The sequence below is a fragment of the Vicugna pacos genome, chromosome 10 (assembly GCF_048564905.1).
Source record: "Vicugna pacos chromosome 10, VicPac4, whole genome shotgun sequence".
Classification (NCBI taxonomy): domain Eukaryota; kingdom Metazoa; phylum Chordata; class Mammalia; order Artiodactyla; family Camelidae; genus Vicugna; species Vicugna pacos.
In genome coordinates this window covers 42,308,229-42,321,276 of record NC_132996.1, presented here as the reverse complement: position 1 = coordinate 42,321,276, position 13,048 = coordinate 42,308,229, and the positions used below count along the sequence as shown (strand labels likewise).

Here is a 13,048-nt window from a genome sequence, read left to right as displayed (position 1 = left end):
ACCTCACAGCATCTCTCTGTGGAATTATTTCTTGGACTAGAGCCACGGCTAGCTGGGAATCTTCCCCTAGTCCTCCTGGAAATGAACATCGGCAGCCTGATCTGAAGAGAAATTTAACTAATACTCGGATATCACACATCATGGATAAAACGCACTTGGGAGTCATGTTCAGCAGCGCCCTGGAGTAGGCGTCGGCCCAGGGGCCATCAGCTCCCAGTGGTTCTGACACCTCGACAAGTCCTGAGTGTGCACAGGGCTGTGGATGTGGTTTGAAACCCGCCGCTCTCATCTCATGACATTCCAGCCAAGCAGAGAGGAAAGGGGTAGCTCTTTATTCTGGGCAACTCCCTCTTGGCCTTTTCCTACCAACTACCGTCTTTTCTTTCTCTCTGACTGTGTCATTCAGTTCACACAGTCCTCAGACATGTAGCATCTCTTGGGTTTCTAAATGCCATCAGCCCCCAGGACCCAGTGCTTCTAGGCCCCCTTCAGCTACTGCAGACAGGTTGTGAGTGCCTTTATAACACATCTCCAAAAATACATTTGACAAGTTACGTTGTCACTTCTAAAATTTTATAGGTATGTCATTCGGTGGGACACACCTTGGGTCACTAAAACTTTCAAAAACTGAAAGAGAGATGTGACTTGAGGCCGTGTCTCACAGAGGGGAAGGACTGGCCCTAAGTGATGAAGTCAGTTTGGTTATTTCTGGATACAGGTCACCGAGAGGAACAGACACAGAAGACTGAAATTTCATAGATAACTTCTCTACGTGGGCCTGAAAGATAACTCTCTGTAATGGAGCAGCCACAAATTCTGCCTCTGAAATTTATTTCCAAAGCTCCCAGAATGGCAGTCATGATCCCCACAGACCCCACGGCTTCTAGATTAGCGACAATACTTAGGTAACCACCACCTAGCCAGAGCGAGTGTTTCAGGAAACCAGGAAACACAGCAGCAGAAGCTTCCCAAAGAGCCAGTCCGATGTCCTGGCTGGCCTGGAGCAGAGTGGGCCACGTTTATACCTGTGGCCCTTTCACTCTCAAAACCATCTCAGTTTGGAGGATACATTATCTGAACATCTTACAAATAATTCCTCCAGCTCTCAATTCAAAGGGCAGTTTCTAGAAGGAGCAGGAGTGGTGACTGATGTGCAAATATATATTTTTTCAATTCCAGATTATTTTTTTATTCCCCAAATGAAATAAGAGACAGTGAAAGCTTCCATGATCCAGCAGGACGGACGTTATCTGTGTAGCACGGGGGCTCTTATAGGAGTGGAGACAACCAGACAATTGTACATCCCCACTTGCCCCAGAGACACCAGGGAATCCCTGGCTTGTACCGAAAATGAGAGAAGTAGTGGGTCTTTGCCTCAGTGGATCCCTTGCCTGGGAGACACACCGCCCACAGTAGATTCCAGGGACATCCTGGGAATAACCAGGGCTCACGCCACATTGGCACCTGGAAACAAGGCTGCGCATTTCTGCTTGGTGGGCCAGGTCTATATCTGAAGGCAGAATTTTCATTTTCTATGCAGCAGGCTGCACTTGAGAGGTGCTCATGTTTTCATCATGTTCAGAAAACCAGCCATTTCTTCTGCAGTCACGGTAGTATTAATAGCAACCCAAATACAGAAAACCCGTGGAGGCTTTTCTGCGATACTATGGGGACTTTAAAAACTATAAATGGGTTGTGGCTGCCTGCGTCCTAAGAGATTTGCTTCTCCCGGTCAGCACTTGCTACAGGCAAACAAACAAGACAGATGCTCTGGGAACAGGGTCTCTGTGAGTTCACTATGGAATCCGGCTCCCTGTCTCAAGGAATTCTGATAAATCACAGTGAGCCCGGCTGCATCACACAGTTGTCAGTCATTCCAAAGGAAAGAGACAAACCAAAAAAAGAAAAAAGAAAAAATTTGTCCTTCCTATAACAAATCCTAGGATTTCTGCTTAAATCTCGGTTTAATCCAGCTCAGACCTGAAAATGCAGCAGAGGAAACAAGAGATACTGGGGGATTCCTGAGAGTGGGTTCTGTAGCATTCCTTCCCATATCCTCCGTGCCAAATGTCTGCTACACAGTAATTCACACGGTAGCCCAGGCCCCTCAGCCAACAGATGGTGAGACCAGGTTCAGAACTAGTGAGAACCTGCATTTGTCAGCCTTCTGTCACATCATGTCATTTACGGATGGGGAAGGGAAGATTTACACAAAGATATCGCATTCGTTCAATTCTCTAAATATTTGCTGAGCTGAAAATATTCATCAAGGATGATATTTGTGTTGTGGCAGATGCCAAAGTAAAGACAACACAATGTCTGAAATCCAGGACCTCTCAATCCAGGAGAAAAGATACGCAGTACACACCCACCCCTTCAACCCCCAACTGACCTGATCTCCAACTCTCCAGACGTACAGGTCCTCCCTCCCTGGTGACTCAGTCTACACACACACATCCATTTAATTTTATCTTATCTTTTCTCTCTCAGATTTGCAGTATTTCTTTTTTGTATCCATCACTCAAGCACAGACTTCCCAACAATAGAGACATCATAGGTTCACATTATTTTGTGATAATGAATGAGTCTCTAGCAATCTGAAGGTGTGCAATAAGTTTGTGGGAATGAAAAAAGAATAAAATAATGCCATTTGCAGCAATATGAATGGAACTGGAGATCATCATTCTAAGTGAAATAAGCCAGACGGAGAAAGAAACATATCATATGATCACTCATATGTGGAACTAAAAAACAATAAAATATAAAAAGAAAGAAAGAAAAAGAAAGAAAAAAGAGGACACTAATAAACTCATCTACAAAACAGAAACAGACTCACAGAGATAGTAAACAATCTTATGGTTACCGAGAGAAAGGGGGTGAGAAGGGATAAATTTAGGAGTTTGAGATTTGCAAATGTTAGCCACTATATATAAAAAAAAGATTAAAAACAAATTTCTTCTGTATCTTGCAATAACCTGTAATGAAAAAGAAAATGAAAATGAACATATGTATGCATATGCGTGACTGGGACATTGTCCTGTACACCAGAAATTGATACATTGTAACTGACTGTACTTCAGTTAAAAAAAGAAGTTTGTGGGAATGAAAGGATGAACAAATAAATGACAATGGACTGAACATAAGGAATGAAAAAAAAAGTGCTGTACTAGAGAGTCAAAGCACCACAAGAGACCCTGCTGTTTGCACACCACAGAGAAACAGTGTCAATTCACAAAACTGAACATTCTGGGATTAGTTTCATCCTTACGTGTCGTTTACCTCTAAAAGACACCATGTCATTTTTGTTTAAGGCTTCACGTTTAAGTCTAATCTTTAGAGATTTTAAGTCTGCACAACAGGCAACAATAAGACACCCAGTTACCTTCAGTGAAGACCCTACCTGTACCTTGAGTTTCTTATTCACAATGAAAAGCAGATGAGGGCCCCGGGTTTTATTTTATTTTTTTCTCCATAGGATGTGTCCTAAGCAACACACTTAATCCTATTTGGAATGTACAATGAATTTGTTATCAAAAGCCACTGGCAAACAAATCTTTGGATTCTTCAAGTTTCTTCCATTGAATGAAGCTCTTCCTTTATCGTATCTCTTCTCTCTCAGATTTGCTATTTGAAAATTTACCAGATCAATAAAGTTGTGCCCAAAGTTGATTTTTCAAGGAGATACTCTTTTATTTCCCATTAACTGGTTAAAGTTCACAGTGCAGTAATGGCTCTGGTTGCAGCTCGATTACAGCTTTTCAAAGGATTTGAAAAGTGACAAGGCTGAGCCATGAGAAAAATTTTGCATGCTTTCGTTCATTCAGCAAAAGTTTCTTGAGCACACCTGTATGAAGCTGTATTTCCCGCCCCTTGATGGTAAAGAGATGAAAAGATACAGTCCCCCTTATTCCAGACTCTTAAAGTATGTCAGGGCAAGCTGAATATAAACATATGACCATAGCTGAGAACATGGGCTTTGGACACAAACATGACTTCAAATTCCTGCTCACTGACACACTAATACAGTGTTTTGATTTTTCCAAATCTTTGTTTTCTTATCTGTAGATTGAGGATAATAAAATCAAACGTCATTGGATTGATGAACAAAAAAGACCCTTAAGCAAAATCTATTATGTATCTCCTATTGTATAGCACATTAACTTTGGGCTCTGTATAACTGCTCCAAAAACAAAAGACTGAAAAAAAATTAGTTTTAACTGGTAGTCAGGACACTGGTGAGGACTGAGAGATGATTTTCAGATCTTTAAAAATGTTCGTTTGTATTTTGAGACAGTTGTCATATTATGAAACATTCAGGAATAGAATCTATGACTCTGTGGTGTATACCCCATAAAAGCTGGATTCTCTCTTCCCCAAAAATGTGACACGAATTTAAGGAAGTGGAAGCAATACCCCCAGGTGCCAAAAGTAAGCTCAACCCCGATTATTATCTAATATTTGCTGAGTGCCGGGATTATACTGAACACAGCAGGCATCGGAGTATTTGAGGGAAACGAAAAACACACGCACGAAAAGGAGAGGCTCCGTGGCAGAAACGGGCCGGCTCTTCCCGGCCTTCTTCCTGGGCTCCCCGGGGGGCGCCCTCCGCACACCGCCTTTGCAGATGGGTGAGGTCACGTGACTGAAGCTAGAAAGGAGGCCGTGCCAGTACGGCGCACAGAAATGTCTCTACGGCCCTGCACGCTATTTCCACCTACCCCCTAGGGGCTCATGTCCAGGGAACCTCGGAAGCCACCAGCTGAAAACGGCAGAGCCCTTGTCTGCCCGGCCGCCTGCGGGACCAGCAGCGCGGCGCCCTCCCGCAGCCCTGAGCCCGCCGCGGGCTCCGTGTGCGCGGGGGCAGGCTTCCCTCTTCCCGAGCCCTTACGCAGTCCGGGCGGCTTTACTGCTCCAGCCAGCATTTCCTAACTGTCTGGATAGACACCTTTGCATTTTCAGGGGAAGGACTGTGCTCAGGTCAGACCCCATGCAGACACAATCTCTACAAACAAAAACAAAACCAAAAAAATAGGCAAACAAGAAAAAACTTCAGCATCACTCAAGACTGAGCAGGCAGTGAAAGGGGTAGTTTTATGCTGAAAACCAAGAGTCAAGATAATGCACAAGGAAGACAAAAACACGTGACTTTGTGGTCAGATACAGCTGAGTGTGAATCTTTCTCTGTGACTTCCTAACTGTAGACTCCAAGCAGGTTATTTATCTTTTTTCAGCTTCAGGCTCCTTGGGTCTTAAAGGAGGCTGACATTACCATGCTCACAGTGCTGCTTTAAGGACCGAGTGAGATCGATATAAAACTACTCTACAGAGCTAGGCAGCCATTCATTAGGTCTGCAGTCATTAACATTCTCTAATGTCTAATCCCCCCTTGGTCATGGAGGAGCCACATGTCCAGGCCAAGACAGTCCGAGCCACGGGCTCCCATCCCTTACGTGGGAAGTGAAGCCTTGTGCTGTGGCACACTTCAGTCCTCTTTCAGCTCTAACACCCCACAGGAAGGGCGATCTGGGCTTGGGGCTGACGTCTTCATCGGCTACTGATGGGCCGAAGAGTGCTACAAGGCTGAAGGGACCTCTCTGTACCCCTCAGTTTCTTCATTAGCCGAATTGCAATAACAGAAATTACACGCTCTGTCTGCCTCACAAACGAAGCTCCAGTAAGGTAGGAACAAGTTCCGGAAGTCGATTAACTGCTACACAAAATGTATGGCGACATCGTGATTACTGTTTCTTCTTTGCGAGTCCTGATCAGTGACTAGCTTTGGTCCATTAAACTGAAAGGCGCCTGCTGTTAACAACGCTGTCAGTGGCACTGGTGATACGTCTCTTCTCTGTCCCTTGTAAGTCTCTTTCTTTACTGACCTGACACAGGAGAATCTGCCTCTTTCTGGCTATACCCTTCACATTTTACCTCCGCAGTTTTTCTTTCTGTTTGACTATTCTCTAAGCAAACCATTCCCAAATTCTTCTAGAAAGAACCTGTTTATTCCCACTTCAATTCTCTATGATCTGGAGGGTTTCTGACCTACATCTCTATAAATGGACCTATAAGAGAAGTTCATATACACATTTACTAATATCTGTGAATTAGCTAATCTCCGAGGGCTCCTTATTTCCAACTTACTCTACCCAAAACCTTACACACCACATATCTTTCTATATATCAATCTCATTTTCTTCCCCAATAGCTCTCACTCCGGACAATCAATGAATGAAAGGTCAAAGTTCTTCTACTGGCTTACAAAACCTCCCATGCTCTGCCTGCTCCCATCTTTCTCAATTCATCACCGTCCCTTTTGCTTACACCGGCCAGGACACCTACGCTGACTTCCCAGCTGCTCCTCAGACATATCAGTGCTCCATCCATGGCATACGCTGTCTGCATATGCTGTTCCTCTGTCTAGAATGCTCCCTCAGATATCTCCATGACTTAACTTCTCAACCTCCAAGTCTTTACTCGAATAGCCACCTTCTCAGCAAGCCTCTGTCTGGCCACTGCATCTAAAATTACACCCATACCGACTCACCCCAGCTCACATATTCCCTATCCTCTCTCTCACTATGTTTTTCTCCTTTCTACGTATTGCCATTGAACAGACTTTATATTTTACATGTGTTTCTTACTTGTTTTCTGTCTTCTTCTCCTCACTAGAATGTGAGCCCCATCAGGTGATATGAGGACAGCACAGGACCTGGACCTTCATGGGCAAAAAAGGGCTATTTGCTGGATGAAGGAAAGATAGAGGAAGGGAAGGAAGATGCACTGGAAATTCTTCCTTTGACATGGTTTAAAAATCTGCTTTCATCTATTCTCCAGATCTGTTGGCCAACATCATACACCAGTCCCCTATCTTCTCAGACCTGAATGAGAGCAGTATCTCCTGGCTGGTCTGTCCCTCACTGCCCTCTCCAATTCATGGAGATGGGATGCTGACTCTTCCCCAACTAATTACTCAGAACATTTAAGTTAAAATAACACTAGCTGTTCTGGTATTTGATAGCTAATTAAGCTTGGGTAAGTCACTTTCCAACTCAATATATTAATTCTTTAATTTTTACAAAAGGCAAAGATTAAACTTCATCAGTGATTTTCAACCAGGGCTCAACAGAGTACTAGGTGTCCACAGAGGTTCTCATAGGCAGACCAGGTGAATCTCCAGGCAGACCCACCTGGACTGACCACTGAGCAGCTAAGCATTTCTGCAGGAATCTATTAAGGTCTCACTGCTATGCACATTGATAATTTAAAAAACAAAACAAAACACTGAACTAGATCATATTCCCAGTCTGAAATATCTATGATTCTGTGATTTTAATATATCTGGTTTCCCTACTAATTACAAATGATCATTAGTGTAAAAACCTCCCACCAGGCATTCAAAGCATAAATAATCTGGCTTGACTTTGCTTACTGATTTGCTTCTATTTCTCAAAATTCTTCAGCAAAAAATGTCGGCGCACTCTGGCCTGGGTGCCTTAGCATCCCCATATTCTGTGTGCAATTTCATCTCATGCTTCCCATCCTGCAAGTGATTGTTTTTTCAGTTAAAATCCAAGCACACATTTTAATCCCACACAAAAGGTCCTCTTTCTTCCCTCTGAATTCCTACAGTGTCGGACAGTTCTATCGTCTGAATTCCTACTGTGTTAACACGGTTCTGCCACCCTTTCTAACTTAGATGCATTCTATTTTAGAGTATTCTGTGTTTCTTACTATAGCTTCTCTCTTTACCAAATAGAATTTTTGAACTTCTCCCTATTAATAATTTACTCTGTGTCAGGCCCTCTGACACGTGCTTTATATTCACTACTTCATTTGATCCTCAGAATGCCTCTGATATAATTTGAACTACCTTAAACAGAAACTGGGGGCTTAGATGTTTAAATCATATGCCTCTGGTAAAGCAGCTGGAGAGTGGCACAGGGGGATTTGAGCCAAGGTCTATTTGACTCCAGTGGACATACATTATAACACAGCCTCCTGCCTATTTTGAAGGAAGAAGGACCTTCTCTTTTATCATCGCCTGTGGCTAAGCACCCTTTCAGGCCTAAGGCTGATCTGACTCATTGCTTCCAACAGACATCCAGGTCAAAGAGCTGCGTGGAGATTTCAGCCAGGTGCTACCACAGAGGAGGCAGGAAATTGAGTTTAAGTCTAGCCAATTCAACTGCCTGCTAAAACAAAAATAAACACTCTTTAGAGGAAAAGTCTGCCTCTACTAAGTAAGAACATAACATCCAATACACAATACAAAAATCAGTGTAGATCTAAAGAAACAAGAAACTGTGACCATGCTAAAGAGAAAAAGCAGGTAACAGAAACCAACCCCACTCTTACCCAGATGTTGGATCTAGTAGACAGAACTCCCAAGAAACCACAAAAATATGTTCACGGATTGAAATAAAAAGATACTGAGTTGAAACACGAATAGACTTCTAATCTTAACAAAGACTGAATCATAGGGACTTGAATTACCTTCCCACCTAAAATAACAAGGGAAAAACAAAGAATATGTATGAAAAAAATAGTCTTCAAGATACTGGAAATTCGGCAAGTAAGAAGAATGATTCCTGAGAGACAGGAAACACAGGAGGAGAGTCCTGTTCGCTACCTTGAGAGAGGCTGAGGCCACAGCGCAAGGGGAGGAAGACAACAGGAGCCCAGTGGCCTGCCTGGGTTAGGATAGGGAGCCGAGGACACGGAGAGGGCAAGGTAGCCGGAGTTTGCAGAGCACAGTCCTGGAGAGGAGAGAGCCGCACAGAGAGGACTCGGGAGCCCTGCAGGGGGTTACATTCAAGTATTCAGCAGAATGCTGACCAGAAAATGAGTGTCCTGAAGCTACTCTAAGCTGGCACAAAGGCCACTAGAGTGGAGTAGAGGCAACAGTGCCCGGTGCTCACCTACGGAGGGGACCAGTGCACCCTCCCACAAGCTGGACTAGAAATTCTCATTACTGATTAGATACGACTGGATAGAGTACACTAAAAGGTCTTGCCTCAGTTGTGTAGAATAATTAGCCCTATTTTAAACACAGCTTTGGCCCCAACTAAAAATCTTAAAAGCAAGACCCAAGGGGATATAACGGTGGACAACTATCTTAATTGCGCCACAGAGAAAAACTCAGGAATATTTAAAGAAATACAAAAATATCTAGCATCCAAAAGGTAAAGTCGACTTTGACTGGCATCCAAACAAGGATTATTAGGATGATTAAAAACAGCAAAACTGAACTCAAAATGAAGAGGGAAAAAAAGTCATTTGATATCAAAACAAAACTGACACAGATGTTATAGTATAGGACATTAAAAGTTACTATAACTGTATTCGTACTGTATTCACATTAAAGGAGTTAACTAGACATGAAGAGGGTTTATATATATTAACTATATATTACATAGAGAGCCAGAATATATAATATATATGATATATATAGGTGTCTGTGTGTATCTATATCCAAATCAAGCTAATAGAGATAAAGACTACAATACATGAGATGAGAAATACCCTGGATGGGGCGACTGGCAGATTAGATGTTGCAGCAGAAAAGATCAGGGAACTTCAAGACACAGAAATAGACACCACCCAAAACAACATATAAAGAAAACCAGACTTTCAAATAATTAGAAAAGAATCAAATTACAGTAGAAAATCAAGTTGTCTAATATACATTTAATTGGGGTCCCTGAATAAGGAGCAGGAAGACAGGACAACAAACTTGAACATTAGGCAAAAATATTGAAAGGTGTTGAAAAATCATAAGCAAACAGACCCAAGAAGTGAAGCCCAGGTGCAAGAGATACGAAGAAAATGACATGCAAGTGCATCATAATCAAACTCCCTCCAAACTGTGATCAAGTAAAAAATTAAAGGAGTCAGAGAGAAACGAAAAAAAAGACATTACACGCAGAGGAACAAAGACAAGAATGTCAGCAGATTTCTTTTGTGAAACAATGCAAATGACAAAGCCAGTGCAGTAATAGCTTTAAAGCACAGAGAGGGGAAAAAAACCTGTCAACTTAGGATTCTATATATAGCAAAAATAAATTTCAAAGATGAAGTGAAATGAAGACCTTTCAGATACATAAAAGCTGAAAAAAATCACAACTAGCCTCCCAGTGCTACATGAAATTTTAACGAGTCCTTCGGCAGAAGGAAAATGACAGTAGATGGAAACACGGATGCAGGCAGAAGAAGGAAGAGGACTGGAGATGGTGTCTGTGTCGTAAACACAACTCTATTTTCCTATTCATTTATTATTTTTAAATTTATTTATTTAAGGAAAAAATTCAAATTTTTAATTATTTTCTTATTAGTTAAAGATCTTTGCATGAGTTTTGAATGTTTATACAAAAACAATGTGTTTGGAGGTTGCAAACATGTGGAATAAAATGCGTAACAACAGCATAAAGACCAACACAGAGGAAATGGAAGTCTATTACTGTGAGGTTCTACAACAGCACCTGAAGGTAGCCCACAGCAAGTTAAAGATGTGTACTATAGACACAAAAGGAACCAGCAAAATAACGGAATAAAGATTTATAACTAATAAGGAAACCACAAAGATAAAATGCAATCTTATAAAATACACATTGCAAAAACAGACATAAAAAAAGTCGAAAGGAAACCAAGAACAGATGGGACAAGCAGAGAACAAACAGCAAGATGACAGCCTTTAGCCCTATCGATAACCACACTAAGTGTAAATGGTTTATATAGCCAACATTCTAGATGCAAGCAAGTGATTTTTCAAAAATGATGGTAATATGGAACTGTTTTCAGATACCACTAAAATAGAATCCTAGCAAGCTGACTGGCACTACAAGAAATACTGAAGGTAGCTCTTAAGGCTGAAGGAGAAAGAAGCCAGGTAGTATCTCAGATCCAGTGGAAGAAGTGAAACACATTAGCAGTAATAGATAAATACATGTGAGAACATAAACTATATGGATTTTTTTCTTCTCTTAACTTCTTTAAATTGCGAATGACTTTAAATCATAGATTATAACACTATGGTAGGATCCAGAATGTATGTAGATGTAACAAATGACAATAGCAACAAGGAGAGGTGAGGGATAAAATGGAACCACACTCGAGTATTACAATATGAATTCTAAGTGCTCTGTGAACAATCGAATTGTACTGACCTAGTAGAACAGTAGCTCAGAGTAGACTGATGCAGCAAAGATGCATGCTGTAATGCCTAGAACTACTGAAATCAATGAAACAAAGCAAAAAACCTAATAGAATAAAAGTATTTAATTAACCCCCCAAAAGGGACAAAGGAAAACAATAAAAAATCTAAAGAAGCAAATCAGATAAGTAGAAAAGAAATTGTAAAATGGTAGACTCAAACCCAACTATATCAGTGTGTGTGTGTTAAATGTGTGTGTGTGTGTGTGTGTGTGTGTGTGTGTACACATTACACAAGCAGCTAAAGGCAAAGTTTATCAGATTAGATAAAAAAGCAAGACCCAATTATGTATTTTCTTCCAGGGACACGCTATAAATACTAAAGCATAAGCAATTTAAAATGGAAGTATGGGGAAAGATATAACTTTACACATGAATTTTAAGAAAGTTGGAATGGCTATACTTACTATTTTTCCACTTAATTAAGGCATAATTGGCAAATAAAATTGTAATATATTTAAAGCATATATTTAAACATGATGAGCTGATAAATGCTTTCATTGGTAAAGATTAGAATAGCTGTATTTGTATCAGGAAAAAACAGGTTGCAAGATAAGGAAAATTAGCAAAAATAAAAAAGGCATTTCCTAAAAGGGGAGTCAGCTCATCAGGAAGATATAACAATCTTAAATACTGAACATTCTTAGTATCAAAGCTTCAAAGCATGTCAAACACAGCTAAAGAACTAAAGTGGAAAATATACAAATCTAGAGAATTTTTAACATTCGTATTTCACTAATTGATAGAATAACTAGACAGAAAAAAAATCAGCAAAAATATAAAAGATCTAAACAATACTCATGACATTTATTGAAATTACACCCAATAACTGCAGTATACATATTATTTTGCAAGTGCATGTGAGACATTGACCCCCAAAAAACTGATTTATAAAACAATCTCAAAATAAGTTCAAAAGATTGAAATCTTACAGACTATTTTCTCTGACCACTCAGAATTAAATTAGAAATCAAATAACAATAAGATAACTAGGAAAAGTAAACATACTTGGAAATTACGCCACTTGCAAAGGCCCAAGGATTAAAAAAGAAATCACAAGGAAAATATGACATATTGTGAATTGAATCATAATAAAAATATAACAGGTTAAAATTGGTGAGAATCAGCCACAACAATGCCTGGAAACAAGCGTATGGCTGTAATGTTTATATTAGGAAAAAGAAAAGTTTAAAACCGATGATCCACATTTCCACTGTAAGAAATTAGGAAAAGACAGGCAGATAGATTTTTACCCTGTATCTGGTCCTGCCCACAGGGCTGGAGTAGGTGAGGGAGGGTTAGTGACAACCTCAGAGCATCTCAAAGACTCTATTAAAACAGAAGAAATATTTCTTAACAGAATCTGAGGCAGAACAGCCAAATGCAAGTTTTTAATACTAAGAACCAGAGGAAATACAAAAACATGATTCTGCACATCAAAAGCAAAGAAAGAGTGAAGGACAAAGGCCGAGGAGTCGTTGTGAAATGCAGATCTAGGAGAATGGGAAGCAGTGGGTGAGGAGCAGGCACGTGGGAGAGGCGCAGCACTGAGGACCTGAATGGGAAGTGGGTGTTGAAACACCTTTTGACTTTGGACCATCAGTTTCAGGTTACACTTTAACCGCGCTTAACAAGCCCCACCCCCAAATAAACGTCCTGTCTCACATAATTAAAAAGTCCAGACTATGTAATCAAACAACGTCACCAGGATTCAGACTCCACTCTCTCTCTTGCCACTCTGCTCTTCCTCATACCAGCTTCACTCTAAAGCGGAGCCTCTCCATGTAGTGTCCCCAGGTGTTCTAACATCATTCTAAATCCATGATAAAGAGGGATCCTT

At 40.9% G+C, this 13,048-nt stretch overlaps 1 protein-coding gene across 6 annotated transcripts in view; it reads right to left on the bottom strand.

The window, feature by feature from the left end:
• NELL1 (neural EGFL like 1) overlaps positions 1 to 13,048 on the bottom strand; it is a 745,741-nt gene that overhangs the window by 66,101 nt on the left and 666,592 nt on the right. The window lies entirely within an intron of this gene.